This window comes from Ahaetulla prasina, chromosome 1 (assembly GCF_028640845.1).
Source record: "Ahaetulla prasina isolate Xishuangbanna chromosome 1, ASM2864084v1, whole genome shotgun sequence".
NCBI classification, from domain to species: domain Eukaryota; kingdom Metazoa; phylum Chordata; class Lepidosauria; order Squamata; family Colubridae; genus Ahaetulla; species Ahaetulla prasina.
In genome coordinates this window covers 156256953-156271510 of record NC_080539.1, presented here as the reverse complement: position 1 = coordinate 156271510, position 14558 = coordinate 156256953, and positions in this window count along the sequence as shown.

The following is a 14558-nucleotide window of genomic DNA, read 5'->3' as shown; positions in this document are numbered from 1 at the left end:
CCTGCTGAAACCCACCTCTGTCCAGGACTGTCTCCAGGAATAGGCAAGGCTTGTTATTGGAGATCTTACTTGAGGAAGTAACACCTTCCTTCTGACTTATGAGGAACCAGTTCTTCTTTGAGCTCATTCTTTTAATCATTTTTAATTCTGTGCTTTTATTTTTGATATCCCCTCGACACAAAAAAATATTTTTAAAGGCTTCTTTAAATGAAACAAACCCAAAAGGTAGTCATTTTACTGCCAGTACATGTTGCTTATTTTCAGAAGCAATTGTTGTTTGATGGCGTGTTTTCCTGCTGATGCTTTTTTTTTAACTCGCTAAAACTGAAACTCCAAAGCTACACCATGCTCATGCCAATAAATCATGAATTAAGGATGACATAATTATTTATTGATCAGAATGTTGACATTGTGATTAGCAGTGTATTCTATTGTTCTCATCTGCTGGAAAACAACAAAACATTTTTTTTCTGCTCAGAAAAATATGCAGATGCACAAACTTAACTGAATTTAATATCCTGCCATATCTAGAAACAAAACAGCAATAATTTTATTGGATTGTTTGCTGTACTTCTAAACCATTCAATAATCACAACTCACTGGGATGGCATACAAATATATGACCCGCATATCATAAAACAGATAAAACATCAAAACAAAACAGAATAATATGAGGATAAAAAACAAGCAGCAGTAATAACAATAGGAACAATAGCAAGGCTGTCATATGAGGATGACAATACACCCACTCCTTGTTTAACAGCTGACTTGCTTAGCGACCATTTGCAAATACAGTGGTAATAAAAGATTAATGATATGACCAATACGAGCATTTATGACCACATTTTATACAACAATGCACACTGGCATAGCTGTATGAGAGAACTTTATCTGAATGAGATGGCAGAAAACAGGGATCATCGCAGCATCTCTTTTGGAATTAATTAATTTTGTAACTAATCTCTTAATTAATTTTTTAATAATGAAATTCTTGAAACATTGTAGTGGGTGCTAAAGTATTTGTGACAATAATAAAGTATACATTTTGCACAAAGTTTATAGTATTTGTCCCTATCAATCTCTCCACGAAGAGAATTGTACAAATTTAGGGCTGCCATTCAACATTCATATATTGCCATTGTTAAAAAAAAAAAATCGAACTAGCTAAATCTTATTCAGCCCAGCCTGTCTGGCTGAATTTTGAGCTGTTGCTTTTTTCACATACCATTTTTTGTGTGCCGATTACTGTTTCTCTTCCTATAAATTGCAACTGCAATGGGGGCAAATTAAACAGCATCAGTAAATTACAGCTGGAGGGGAAAGTATTTTCATTTGAAAAATTAGGCAGGCAAAAAAAGTTAACCCTATTTATTCTCAATCCCAGTTAGTTCCTAATTCATTGTCCCTCCCCCTGCAACTAAGAATCTAGCTAGTACAGTATTACATTTAGACTTCTGCAAGCAATCCACAGATCAGTAGGCTCTGACAGGTTCTGGAGAACCAGTAGTGGAAATTTTGAGTAGTTCAGATAAACCGGCAAATACCAACTCTGGCTGGCCCCAGAGTGGGGTGGGAATGGGGATTTTGCAATATCCTTCCCCCAGGAGTAGGGAGGGAATGGAGATTTTACAGTATCCTTCCCCTGGAGTGGGGAGGGAATGGAGATTTTACAGTAACATTTCCCTGGAGTGGGGTGGGAATGGAGATTTTGCAGTATCCTTCCCCTGGAGTGGGTGGGAATGGAGATTTTACAGTATCCTTCCCTTGGAGTGGGGTAGGAATGGAGATTTTACATTATCCTTCCCTTGGAGTGGAGTGGGAATGGAGATTTTACAATATCCTTCCCCTGGAGTGGGGAGGAAATGGAGATTTTACAGTATCCTTCCCCTGCCATGCCCACCAAGCCACGCCCACAGAACCAGTAGTAAAAAAAATTGAATTCCACCACCACCACAGATATGTTAGATTTAGAAGAAAGTGATAAATTGATTTAAAGCAGGTTCCTGTGACTCTTGGAATTTTAGACTATTCTCCCGACGCTATTTTCATACCGGTAATCCTGGAGATGCAACCACTACTTTGGTGACTGTTCAATGTTATGACAATGCTGAATGAGGGGGATTTATGACTGGTCGTCGATGTATTGGCCATTGCAGTATCCTCACAATCACATAATTACAATGCAGATGCTCAGTACCAGCTCATAATAACCATGTCACAGCAATCCACAGTCACCAGATCATGATTTCTGATGTTCCCTCCCACCTTCCCACAAGCAAAATTAATGGACAAGCCAGTAGGAAGTTAGAAGTTATTCTAGCTCCTGAAACTTTTTTCCTACCTGTGCTCCATTCCAGTGGTGGCTTTCAAATTTTTTTTACTACTGGTTATGTGGGTGTGACTTGGTGGGCGTGGCATGGCTTGGTGGGCATGGCAGGGGAAGGATACTGTAAAATCTCCATTCCCTCCCCAATCCAGGGGGAAGGTTACTGCAAAATCCCCATTTCCTCCCAATCAGCTGGGACTTGGGAGGCAGAGAATAGATGGGGGCGGGGCCAGTCAGAATTTTTACTACCGGTTCTCCAAACTACTCAAAATTTCCGCTACCGGTTCTCCAGAACTGGTCAGAACCTGCTGAAACCCACCTCTGCTCCATTCTGCCGACCTGTGGTATCTCTGCATTCCTCAGACAACCAAGTACCATCCTCCATAACATCTAGCCATGCCCTCAGCAGCACTTGTGTTCATCCCCATGTTCTGTAATGTCTGCCCACAGCACCTCCACACCCCTGCAGTGCCCACATACACATCCACACTCTGGAGCTCCTGCCAGAGACTCCCTTACAGCACCTGCACATTACCTGGATTTCTTGCCGGGGACTCCTGCCTTTTCCTGTTTATGACCCACATAGTCCCAGGAGTACAACAGCAACTGGGACTGCAGGCTCGCCGTTGTTCAGACTTTATGTCCCAAAGGTGCTTTTTTTCAGGAGGCAATTGGACTTCCTTGTTTTTTCTTTTGAAGACGTTTCACTTCTCATTCAAGAAGCTTCTTCAGCTCTGACAGGTTAGTGGGGAATAGAAGGATTTCTATTTCTTGGTAATCTGCATCCTTTTAGAGGGTCGTTGAAGCACTTGGAGGTTTATCGTTGTCCTCAGGGCCACCTGAGTAGTGCTCCTGGTTCCTATAGTCTGCAATAGGACTATATTGGACTATATAGGACTATATTTTTCCTCTGAAAATCCATTCCTACTCCCACACCATTTCAAGGGTGTTTATCCCAAATTGTATAGCTAATTGTATAGCATCCCTTTGGGATGACCATGACCGGATGATTGAGAATTTCTACAGACTTTAAAGCAGGGGTCTCCAACCTTGGCAACTTTAAGCCTGGTGGGCTTCAACTCCCAGAATTCCCCAGCCAGCTTTGCCGGGAATTGAAGTCCGCCAGGCTTAAAGTTGCCAAGGTTGGAGACCCCTGCTTTAAAGCACTTTCTGTTTTACAACTGCATCCAATAACAGAATTTTCTATCTAGTGTTATTTGATTTATTATCTGCCAGGGATCGCTTTCTTAATGAGCTTTTATGCTCTTGATGACACTAGCTAGACTGATTAGCAGGACAGATTATTACAGATTGCTATGTCTTGATTCTGCTTTTTGATTCCACACACAATATTTCCACACAATGTTTTTTATAAAATGATACCTTTGTCATGGTCACCAGAATGACAACCATTAGGAATTGTTTTGACCCCAAAAATGTTTCCATCTGGAAATAGCCATTCTGTGTGAATGAGTTAGAAACATACACGTGTGTTCCAAGAATTGTGGTGTGCAGCTAGATTATAACTTCTCAACTCTGGAACTGCCAGTTTTAACCTTGAGTGGAATGGTTTTGAGTGTTTTATGTCCCCAAAATTTTGTGTGAAGGCCAGAACAAAATACTTCAGCCTTTTCTTTTATTATAAAGTTTTATAAGTTGTTGTTTTGAGTTTTGTTCTGATAAGATTTTTTTATTATTATTCTAAGCACCCTCCAGCAAGGAATGAAAATTACTGGTTATTTTTCACCAAATAGAATAGAATAGAAAGGATTATAGAATATAGAATCATAATGCTGGGAGGGACTTGGAGGTCTTCTAGTCCAACCCCCCACCCAAAGCAGGAGTCCTTATTGTATCCTGGACAATTGTTTGTCCAGCCTTTTCTCGAAAACCTTTAGTGATGGAGCACCCATAACTCTTGGAGGCAAGGTATTCTATTGATTAACTGTTTTCACTGTCAGGAAATTTGTCTTTAGTTCCAGGTTGGATCTTCCTTGAGCCTTCATCCATTGCTTCTTGTCCTGTAGAAAGGACATGGATTCATTTCTCAGGTCTTCACCATTGAATATTATCCATCCATGTCTATTCAAACATAAACTTTCTGAGTTCACAGGACCTATTTCTATGTAACCTACAAAGCTCAGCATCTTATAGTTTCTCCCTTTTCATTGGCTGTGCTGAGGCTGATGGGTATTAAAGTCCCAAATATCTTGAGGGCACTGCCTGCTTCTGAAATAGAAAATTACAAACTTACTTATTTTCTTAGACTCATTGACCATTTGAAATATGATAACTGTCTAAGTTTTTTTCCCCAAAAATTGGTAGATTCCAAAATTGGACCAATAAAAATAAAGCCCAGCTAAATAGCAACATCTAAGTGACAATGGCTGATCTCAGAAGGCTATGCAAGGTCAGATAGGAGACCACCGAGAAACATCAGGGCTGAAATCTAGACCGGGAAGTTCCTCAGAAGAAAATCATGGCAAATCACTTACATACTGTTACAGGAAAACTAACCTGAAGGAGATTTTATTAAAACGGAACAAGAGAATGTGCATATTTTTGAGTTTTTCATATCTCTTCATCAGATAGGATGTATACACAATAGGGGCTGGGGAAGAATTTCTAAAATACAAATATATGACAGTCATGAGGCCTGTTCCTCTTTTCATCTAAATATAATGTGTGTTATTTGAACACATTTATTAGTGGGAGGTGCAGTCACTATCATTTCAGTTTCACTTTGCTTTTAGAGAAAGGTGGCTCCATCCAGTTCTATCTGTTTGTTCCCCACTTTGTTTCTCACTTCAAGAGAAGCGGACAGTCTTTGACAAAGATTGGAAGAGAAACAAATATGCAGCCAAGTCAAAAAGTAACCTGGGATCGATCGATCCTTCCTTCCTTCCTTCCTTCCTTCCTTCCTTCCTTCCTTCCTTCCTTCCTTCCTTCCTTCCTTCCTTCCTTCCTTCCATCCTTCCATCCTTCCTTCCTTCCTTCCTTCCTCCCTCCCTCCCTCCCTCCCTCCCTCCCTCCTGTGGTGGATCAACAAGTTCATTAACATGATTCATAAATGCCTGGAGACTATCATGCCTTCCTTTCACAATAACACTTATTGCCATTAACGTTATAATAATCACCAGCCTTGTTGGAAGAAATTCTTCAGATTAAATGTTCACTCATTTGTCAGATGGAACATGACACTGAAGTTGTTTTGTATGTAAGGATTAAATTACTTTAATATAAAGTTCCTCTTATAGCCTTGGAAAACCTGATTGTTCGAGAAGTGTTTTTTGGCACTTGAGAATTGTAAATCTCCCAGTACCACAAGGTTATAATTATTTTTCTATGTTTAATAGTAACAATTAACTATAATTATCTATGGCATTGCTTTATTGTATATTATTGGCTATGTTTGTTGCTTATGTACACCTCTTCATGTCACTGACTCCAGCGTTTTATAAATGCATCAATCAGCCAGCCAGCCAGTCAGACTTATTTGGGGAGAGCAAAACATAACAATGCTTTCTTCTAATGACTTTTGGTAATCAATCTAAGGTAGCAGCAGGGGCAGTAAATAATCCAGCAATACCAGAGAAGTAAACTAACAACCTTATGTCTTTTCTTTTCCAACTTCCCAGCAACTCTTTGAGCTGCTCAGGATATAAACAAGGTAGAATTCAGAATCATAATCACCATTAATATATCCCATGTGACCTTAGAAACACTAGAAAAAGCATCAATCATGAAATAGACCAGGGGTCTCCAACCTTGGCAACTTCACGACTTGTGGACTTCAACTCCCAGAATTCCTCAGCCAGTTGGCTGAGGAATTCTGGGAGTTGAAGTCCACAAGTCATAAAGTTGCCAAGGTTGGAGACCCCTGAAATAGACCATTTCTGGCACTCTGTTCAAAGAAATAGTGAGGCCAATTCATCAACATGTGGCTAGCTCTATCAATACATACACACACACACACACACACACACACACACACACACACACACACATATATATATATTGCTTATATATACTGTTGTGACTAATAAATAAATAAATACAGCAAGAGTTATTTTTCGTTAAAGACTCTGAGAAAAACCTTGGGGAAGTCTTCCTCTCTGTTTTCTTTTTATCCAACAGTAACTGAATCGGGTCCAACCACAAATACCATATAGCTTTGTGAATTGTATGGATCAGAACTAAGAAAGTTGTAGCTACCTCATGATAGGACCGGATTATTTTCCCACTACTCTCAAAATGGAAGGTTCTCTCAGATTTAGGAGGGATGGGAATATTGCGAAAGGAAGAACACTCAATGAAATGTTCTTCCTTATCTCTTGCAAGTTCTAGATCTATCCTCTTCCTTTCCCAATGGTCTTTCTTCTTGCTACTCTTTCCATAACATCAGAAGGGATAACATTGCTCTTTCCTTCACCTTCCTCCATCCTCTTTCTCCACCCAAGGTTCTGTTTCCTGTGGACACGGATATCCACATGAGCATCAAGCACCATGAATGCCTACATATAACCATTTATGCAATTAAATCCAATCTTTTAATGGCCCATTCAAAACACTTTGCTTTAAATAGCCATATTCTATCTGATTTGTCAGTTACTGTAGTAGAGATACAAACTAATCTACATAAACATTTTAATGTGACATGGCTTCAGTCTAATAGCAATAGCCCTTGATTTATATATTGTTCCATAGTACTTTACAACACTCTCTGGGTGATTTACAATGTCAGCATATTGCTCCCAGCAATCTGAGTCCTCATTTATCGACCTCGGAAGAATAGAAGACTGAGTCTACCTTGAGCCGGTCAGGATTGAACTTCTGGCAGTGGGCAGATTTAGCCTGCAATACTGCATTCTAACCACTGCACCACCACGGCTCATAATACACACAACAGAAGGTGGACAGCTATTTATCATAGATACTTCAGCTGAGATTCCTGCACTGAACTGAGTTGACTAACTGGCCCTTTCTAATTATATGTAATATTGTATTTTGGAATATTTTATTCTAACAGGACTACATGGGATTCAAACATCCATCTTGAAGAAAGTTGAAGGAAAAATATTTTGTTAGTTGAAATATTTGTTTTGTTTTCCACCTTAATAAATGGTATAATTTTAGAAGTGTGTGTGTGTGTGTGTGTGTGTGTGTGTATGTGTGTGTGTGTGTGTGAGAGAGAGAGAGAGAGAGAGAGAGAAAGCAAGGGGGGGAGAGAGAGTTGTCTGTAAGTGGTACAAGGATGAATGAAAGAAAATGTGTGAGAGAAAATCCATTGTGGGCATTTGCTGGAAGAATTATTTTCCTCCAGTTTTCCACATGAGGGCACATCTGAAGGAAAACCTTTACCATGGTCAAAGAGGAAAATCTGTCTGTTGCTGATTTTTGCCTTTCCTAAGTATACTAGTGGCATTTTCTGTTAAACTAGGACTACCTATTCCAACATTTTCTCTAAATCATGACAGCTGTGTCAGCAGCACTAGTTGATTGCTTAGGAATCTTCCATCCCTGAACATAAAAAAGTTGTTTGAAAAAACTTCAATATTCTGCAAAGCTGTTCCTAAAGGTGAATGAATTACTTTTTAGAAACAATCGCTCTAGGTCAGTAATTGGCAGAGCTACATGAAGGGTGATTATCTCACTCTCTCATTCTCTCTCTCTCTCTCTTTTTTTTAAAGCTCTTTTTTCAACATTTTCCAATCACCTTTTTTTTTCTCTGTTTGATCCTCACAGCTATTAAAACAAATAGCAAAAGGCCTAATTTATAAGGGATAATAATTTTGCAATAAATGCAGCAATTATTTTGTGTTCAGCCAAGAATACTGTGTTGGAATGCTAAAGTCTGAAAAATTCAGTCCAGGTTAAACTGCATATAATTTGCTACCCATTGTGGAATTATTTTTTAGCCAACATAAAGCAAAAGAATAACCTGCTGCAGAGTGTAGTGTAGAACAGAGGTCAGCATAAACACTCAAAGAGCCACAAAGGTCCTAACCGGAAGCCCCCATTCAATTCTGGAGCCGACCAGAAGTCTGGTTCCCCCATCATAGTCTCCTCCTAGCATAGCGTCCTTTTTCCTCTGCCGACTGGAAGTCCGGTTCCCCCACCATAGAGTCCCCTCCTAGCAGGGCATCCTTTTTCCTCTACCTGTCCTAACCAAAAGCCCTATCAATTGTGGAGCCGACCAGCAACAGGGAGCCACAGCAGAGGGATGAAAGAGCCACATGTGGCTCCAGAGCCGCAGGTTGCTGACCCCTGGTGTAGACCAACCTGATGTATAAATGCACAGAGCATTTGTAATAGAAAGAGAGAGAGAGAGAATTTTATAATTCAATCAAATGATCTAACAGGTAGTAGCTCTCTCCTTGGATATAATGGGAAAGGAATAGCAAAACTATTGGACTTCATGGAAAGTTGGCAGGGGATAAATAGTGTCAAATCCCATCTCTGGCAGCACTGGATTTGCTGCCAGCTTCTTGTGATTGTAGCTCATGTGCATGTAGTGATCCTTTAAACTGAACTGTGAGCCAGAGAATTATATTGTATGAAGTCTTTCAATCCCAAGCAATAGTGCTGCATTTTATTAATCAAGTCTTTTTTTTTTTGCTTTGTTTTTGCAAGCTCCAGCTGAGTTTGGCTCTTGCCTTGATGTGTTGTGACTGATTCCAGTTCCTGACTCATATGCTCCAGGGGTAGGAGGAAAAAGGTTGCACATCTTGAAGTCTGTACATCTCATTTACATTTTTTTGCTGTGTGGTTTTATTTTCTTAGTAATCAGCAGATGCACCTTCGTGTCTATCTTAAGACAATCATAGCTCTGAAGAATAGGCAGAAATCCAAATAACCTTCTTTTTTTCCATTCTTGGTATACCCACGGTAATTAGATCAAATTTAGTTGGCTATTTTGTCTCAGGGATCAGAAAACAGTTATCATACTGGTAAGTGATTTGTTCATAAGTTGCTAATAGCAGCAATCCTACAGACCATGGAATAATTGGATCCACATATTTCAAGGACACTGATTAGAGTTTCTTTATAGGGATTAAAAGTGGGATCTCCGATTGCAACTGTTCTTCTTTCTCTGTGGATGATTCCAGTTGGTGCTGGCAAGAAACAAGAATTTGACTCAAAGCACCTGACATCAACATTGAGTAACCGTAGGTGTGTAGGCCACCTAAAGAATTTCCATCTTCAATCCTGATTGGAAGTTCACTTTCTATTTTAGGAGTGGAGCTCATATTGGGTGATATTTTGGACTCGGGGCAGTGGTGGGTTTCTACCAGTTCACCCCAGTTCAGGTGAACCAGTGATGGTGGTGGTGGGAGGCTCCGCCCACCTGTCCGGATGTCATCACAGACGCTCTGCGCATGCATACAAGCGCTATGCACGAGCGAATCAAGCATGCACACTCCCAGTTCCGAACCAGTAGCGAAGGTAAGAGGAACCCAATACTGACTTGGGGGATTTGTTCAAAGGGTAGGTAGCATCTCTGGGCAGGGAGGCCTTCACCCAGATTCATGTTGTGCACTACTGGTGTCCATTTTGGGACCAGGAGGTCTTACAGATAATCACTTTGTCACCTTGTTTATGGACTATTGCAACACACTACGTTGTACATGGCCACTGAAGTCCACTCAGAAGCAGCAGCTCATCCAGAAAGAGACATCCCAGGCTACTATGGGCATGCCAATACTTCATGAGCTATTCTGGTTGCCATTTAGGTATTGGGTGCAATTCAAGATGCTGGTTACCATCTATGAAGCCCTTCATGTCATGAGGGACTGTTAGTTCCAGTAGTTTCATCCATTATGTACAATTGGAGAGAGTTGTCATGCTCTAGGTCCCATCGATCAAAAGAGTATCATCTGATGAGAATCTGGAAGAGGTCCTTCTCTGTTGTAGCATCTGCTTTCTGGAAGAGCATTCCTCCAGGAATTTGTATGCCCCTACCATACTCTTATTTAAGGCTTTTTAAAAATGGTTTTCCTCACACAAGTCTTGGACTAAAGTAGATAGTGGACCTCTTGAATAGGCATGTTGGTTTGTATGTTTTATTTTTCTATCCAACCATCCAATCTTTCTTATGCTGATGAACAAAGAGGATGCAGCAAAATGACTTCCTTTGTACAGGGGTAACTTTTCATGTGATTAGAATATATTTTTAAAGTACATTAAATAAAAATAAATCCTGTCTCAGTCTTGAATTAATATATGTAATAACTTCCTTCCGAACTGAAAAAGAATCTTTTAAACAAAGCATTGAGTTTAATTTCTAACAGTATGTTTTATTCAAACCTTTTACATGTATTACTCTTATTCAAGCAATAGAGTCCAAAATTCTGATAGTGCTTTTTCTGTTGTTGTTGAATAAAATATCACTTAAGATCTATTGAATATTTTGGCATTGATGTTAATGCTTATTCCTAATTTTTAGGCAGAATAGGAATCTTTCCATTTTTTTTTCTATTAACCATTAACATTTGCATATCAAGAATAATTGTCAGAATTATCTGTCATAAGAGTGCTTGCAGTAGATGAGATAATTTTGAGGCTGAAAATGCCACAGGACCAAAATGGGATGTAAGTGGATATGGGAAGCATAAAAATTGTCACTAAGTCATAATAGCAAATATTTGTCCTTTAAATGAAGAATGATGCGTGTTTAAAAAACAAACAAATGTGAGGCTAGAATGTGCAAGAAAAAAAAAGATAAAAGAGCAAAATAAGAAAAGTAGAAAATAAATATTTAAAGACGTGACTTCCAGTCCTCATTTCAACAAATATAAACAAATTTAGTATTTCTTCACTCCTTATAAGGTTGCATGCAAATATCTCTTCTTCCCATAAACTATCCCTTACTCATATATACATTAAAAAATATCATTAACATTACAGTCCTGGTGTCAGCAAAAAGTTCATAAGAGTTCCCTGAATTCTATACAAACATGTCTTAGTTTAATCTTGGATAAACAAACCAGGTTTGCTGCTATCTTTAATTATTCAGATTTAGCCAACAGAAGAGAATTCCTTCAGATTTTGTCAGGGTCTGATGTCTCCTCAGTTTTTCTTTTCCCCAGATCAAAAGCTTCTTTGAGGCTTTAGCAAATGTCTTTTGTTAATCCATTAAATAGTCATTATCCAGGTCATTCTGTTGGCTAGCTATTTGCATATCCATTTTTATTGCCACCTTTGTTGTATAATCCACATTTTTTTAATTAAAAAAATAAAAAATATTTTTTCTCCACTATTTCAATAATTTTTTATATTCTAATATTTCTGCATCCTGTAGATGTCACACCGATCATTTCTTGTTTAAAATCTTTTGGACATAGTCTGTACATAGAAATTGTAGCTACTAGTTTCTATTCCCATTCTTCAAATATCTCCTGAAATATTTCAAATGTTACTACCTTTTTCTGTCATTTTGTCTCAATGCTAACCAAAGACAAAAGCAAACCTCTTTTTCCTTTTCCTTTTCTGCCTAGAATCTCTAGTCCTCTCTAATGTTGATTTTCTGAAACCATATGTCTTGAATTTCTTTTATGACTAAGATTAAACGGGATGACCCGTTACAGGGACGTGCTGAGGAGTTTAACGGTTATCTATACGATAAAATCATTCAGCTTCGGGACGGTTTGGACCAAAATTGCGGTGACTCAGGTGAGACGTCTGAGGGTGGTCTTGGTGACATTGTTTGGGATGAGTTTGACCCTGTGGCTCCCGAGGACATGGACAGGTTGTTGGGTAGGTGGAATGCCACCACGTGTTTACTGGACCCGTGCCCCTCCTGGTTGGTGCTGGCCACTCAGGAGGTGACACGAGGCTGGCTCCAGGCAATTACGAGCGCTTCTTTGGTGGAGGGAGTCTTCCCGGCTGCCTTGAAAGAGGCGGTGGTGAGACCCTCCTCAAGAAGCCTTCCTGACCCGCTGTTTTAGGTAATTATCGTCCGGTCTCCAACCTTCGCCCGGCGAAGGTTGTAGAGAGTATGGTGGCATATCAGTTTCCCCACCTGGATGAAACTGTCTATCTAGACCTGCTCCAGTCCGGTTTCCGCCCGGTTACAGCACTGAGACGGCTTTGGTCGCGTTGGTGGATGATCTCTGGAGGGCCAGGGATAGGGGTTGTTCCTCTGCCCTGGTCCTATTAGACCTCTCAGCGGCTTTTGATACCATCGACCATGGTATCCTGCTGCGCGGTTGGAGGATTGGGAGTGGGAGGCACCGTTTATCGGTGGTTCTCCTCCTATCTCTCCGATCGATGCATGAGCAGTGTTGACAGGGGGCAGAGGTCGGCCCGAGGCGCCTCACTTGTGGGTGCCGCAGGGGTCGATTCTCTCGCCTTCTGTTCAACATCTATATGAAGCCGCTGGGTGAGATCATCAGTGGCTTCGTGTGAGGTACCAGCTGTACGCTGATGACACCCAGCTGTACTTTTCACACCGGGCCACCCCAACGAAGCTATCGAAGTGCTGTCCCGGTGTTTGGTAGCCGTACGGGTCTGGATGGGGAGAAACAGGCTCAAGCTCAATCCTCCAAGACAGAGTGGCTGTGGATGCCGGCATCCCGGTACAGTCAGCTGAGTCCACGGCTGACTGTTGGGGCGAGTCATTGGCCCCGATGGAGAGGGTGCGCACTTGCGTCCTCCTGGATGAGCGGCTGTCTTTGAAGATCATTTGACGGCCGCCCCCAGGAGAGCTTCCTACCAGGTTCTCCTGGTGCGCCAGTTGCGCCCCTTTCTAGACCGGGATGCCCTATGCACGGCCACTCACGCCCTCATGATGTCTCGTCTGGATTACTGCAATGCTCTCTACATGGGGCTCCCTTGAAGGGCATCCGGAGGCTGCAGTTAGTCCAGAATGCGGCTGCGGGTGATAGAGGAGCCCTCGTGGCTCCGTGTGACACCTATCCTGCGCAGACTGCACTGGCTACCTGTGGCCTTCCGGGTGCGCTTCAAGGTTTTGGTAACCACCTTTAAAGCGCTCCATGGCATAGGGCCGGGTTACTTACGGGACCGCCTACTGCTACCGAATACCTCTCACCGACCCGTGCGCTCTCACAGAGAGGGACTCCTCAGGGTGCCGTCAGCTAGGCAGTGTCGTCTGGCGACACCCAGGGGAAGGGCCTTCTCTGTGGGGGCTCCCACCCTCTGGAACGAACTCCCCCCAGGACTCCGTCAACTTCCGGACCTCCGAACCTTCCGTCGCGAGCTTAAAACACATTTATTCATCCGCGCAGGACTGGATTAGATTTTAAATTTATATTGGTTTTTAATGGGTTTTATTATTTATACTGCTTTTTAATAATTCGGCCTTTTAGAATAAGTTTTTTAATTGTTATTTTAATTTGTATTTATATGTTTTTACTTGCCTGTGAACCGCCCTGAGTCCTTCGGGAGATAGGGCGGTATATAAATGTGATTAATAAATAAATAAATAAACAAACAATTTAGTACTCTGAAGGTATTTTTTATACAATTATTTAAAATATCTTATAGCAAAAGTTTTAAAATTCCAAATTAGGTCCCTTAAGTCATTTATAAATGTTTTTAGAATTCTTTTTGACACTTATTTAAAGTTCTTTAAATTCTTAAGTTTATAGCTGTTCTTTTATTCTGAAACTCACCAGGTGGCTTTATAATATTATTATGTTGAAGATATTTAACTTAGTTAAATAGGTAAATTCCAATAGTGATTAGAAGCGTGATGGCTTTTCTTCAGCTCGTGGCACTCAGACCCATGGGAAACTGCTATGCTGTGGTCTTCTCGTCTCTCACTCTCTCCTTATCTGAGAGATTTCATGGGATCAGTCTACTTGCTGGTCATTCAGTTGTGGCCACTTCGTTGTCTCAGCTTATTCAGAGATGTACTAGCTTGCCGTTTGTCACCCAGAAGTCCTCTGTCTTGATCTTCCTTGAAGACATCAAGGAATTGCAATTTGCAATTTATTTGTCAGATAATCTTTGTGTGGTTTGGGTATAACTTTGGCAAGATCTGACCAGATCTTCTACCATTTCCCCAATATTTAATGTAAAAATCTTAAAAGAACTTTGTGCATTTTTCCACTCGTATTTCATTTTTTTGTGTTAAATTAAGAAAAGCAAAAAAAGAAAACTAAACTAAACTAGGATTATCAAGTTCAGAAAAACCAGGAAAAAAACTCAGCGTAATTAAGGGGCGTGCATAAGCACACAAACGTGCCTACCGTTCCTGTCCTATTGTTTT